The sequence below is a fragment of the Penaeus monodon genome, chromosome 11 (genome assembly GCF_015228065.2).
Source record: "Penaeus monodon isolate SGIC_2016 chromosome 11, NSTDA_Pmon_1, whole genome shotgun sequence".
Taxonomy (NCBI): Eukaryota; Metazoa; Arthropoda; class Malacostraca; order Decapoda; family Penaeidae; genus Penaeus; species Penaeus monodon.
The window spans coordinates 2,110,751-2,113,250 of NC_051396.1; the positions used below are offsets into that span (position 1 = coordinate 2,110,751).

General features: G+C 34.1%; 1 protein-coding gene across 2 annotated transcripts in view; it reads right to left on the minus strand.

Annotated features, from left to right (window-relative positions):
* Positions 1-2,500, minus strand: part of LOC119578656 (sodium-coupled monocarboxylate transporter 1-like) — a 21,702-nt gene that overhangs the window by 16,460 nt on the left and 2,742 nt on the right. The window contains exon 1 of one of the 2 annotated variants that reach the window (XM_037926219.1): positions 650-797. The exons of the other annotated variant lie outside the window; for it this stretch is intronic. The gene's annotated coding sequence lies outside the window, so the exon portion shown is untranslated. Of the gene's footprint in view, positions 1-649; positions 798-2,500 lie in introns of those variants that run through there. 2 annotated transcript variants of the gene reach the window in all.

A 2,500-nucleotide genomic window follows, 5' to 3' on the forward strand; every position in this document is an offset into this window, starting at 1 on the left:
TACATATATATAAAATATAATATATATAAATATATAATATATATATATATATTAATATATATATATATATAAATATATATAATATATATAATATATATAATTATATATATAATTATATATATAATATATATATATATATATATATATATATATATATATATATTGTATGTGCTATATACAAAGATTTGAGTAGATGTACATAAAATTCACCTTATAAATCTCTATCTATCTACATATCGATCTATGTCTATATATATAGATATATACACATATATCTATACGAGTGTGGTGTGTATATTTACATATATAAACATATATAGACACACATAAACATGAATATATATACATATATATATGTATATATATATATATATATATATATATATATATATATATATATATATGTTCGTGTACATTCATGCGCGCGCGCGCACACACACACACACACACACACACACACACACACACACACACACACACACACACACACACACACACACACACCACACACACACACACACACACACACACACCAAGCGAATGAACCCTAAAAAAATAATATCAGGCCACCCCTTTTACATAAACCAAATCGATCTGCCAAAAACACGGTTAAATTCATAATCCTGCAAGGAAATGACAAAATCCTGACCTTAAAGCTTTCAGTAGAAGGCCGGAGGAGGAGGAGCCACGTCACAGTAACAGGAACAGCAAACAATTTCGCACTCTTTTCCTAGTTCCAGAGCCTCTCAAGCACTCTACACTCCCGCGCCACTACGAGACTGGCAGCGAGGCAGAAACGCGTTTGATAATACCTCACCTCTACCTCCCCTGCCCCCACTACCACCACCTCCACCTCCTCCTCCTCCTCCTCCTCCTCCTCCTCCTCCTCCTCCTCCTCCTCCTCCTCCTCCTCCTCCTCCTCCTTCTTCTTCTTCCCTTCCTTCCCTACCTCCCTTACCTCCCCTTCCTCTTCCTCCTCCTCCCCTCCCACCCCTACCTCCTCTACCTCCTCTACCTCCACTTCCTCCCCTACCTCCACTTTCTCTTCGTTCTCCTCCTCCCCTTCCTCCTCTTCTCTCTGCCAGTAATACTCCCCTTAGTGTTGGTTAGTTATACAAGACTATATAGTATACCAGTGTCGTTCTGTGTACCATTCTCACCACGTCTATCGGCTCTGTGTAGCAATATCGGCGCAGAGTTGCTTTACAGAGTAGTTTAAGCTGATACAAGCAAGTCATCTTTACCGTAGGGTTGACCTTGGTGGGGTTTCCAGTTGATCAAATGTTTTGGGTTTTTGCGTTTTACTGCTCTCGAGTGTGTTTTAATCATTGGCAAACGTTGGAAGTACTTGGTTTGAGAAAGTTCTATGCAAAGTGAAAGGTACCCTGTAAAACGACCGTACAACATTGGCCGTTAGTTGTATCACCACTAGTTAGAACGAGTAATTTTGCAAAAAAAAAAAAAAAACTGAATTATATTTAAACATATATGCAATGTGGATATTGTGTACCTTAAATGACCTGTGGTGCGTCGACACAATACTGAATGGCAATATACATTAATCGTAAACCGGAAACTTTACTGACGTTGCCAACTTCCGGTCACCCATTTCCACCTGAGTGACGGGTAGTCTGTTACGTATCTTACAAGTGTTAAGAAAAATAAAAGTTACATTGTTATTGATGTTACTGCTGTGTTAACAGCAATAGTGTTGATGATGATCAATAATAACAATAGTAATAATAATAATGATAATAATAATAATAATAATAATAATAATAATAACAATGATAATAACAATTAATAATAATAATAATAATAATAAATAATAATAATAATAATGATAAAATGAATTAATAAAAAAAAAGAAGAGAGAAGAATAGAAAATAAAATGATAATAATACTGGTAAAAAGTGATATTAACAACAACAAAAAGAAGAGGAGGAAGGAATAGAAGAATGATAATGATAGTGATGACAATAGTAATAGCTATGATAATCATATTAGTAGTAATATTGATAAAAGGGGTCATGTGAATGGCGATGATAATGATAACATAATGACAAAGATTTAAAATGAAAAGTATAGTATAATTTATGATGATAATAGCAGTTGCAATAACATAAATGGTAAAATTGATGATGGTGATGGTTATGAAGATAGTGATGATGATGATGAGGGGGAGAATTATTTGATGATAATGGTGATAGTGATAATGATGATGATGATGATGATGATGGTGATGATGATGGTGATGATGGTGATGATGATGAGGAGGAGGAGGAGGATTATGATGATGAGGATGAGGATAAGGATGATTATTTAATGATGAGTATGAGGATGATGATTATGATGATAAGGATGATAATAATAAGAACAAAGATAACTATAATTATAACAAAAAAAACAGCAAGCAGAAAATGAACAGAGTACAAATATTCCGACAGACACTCCTTAGAAAACAGGTTTGATGCCATAATTTTTCTCTGTTTTCATAATT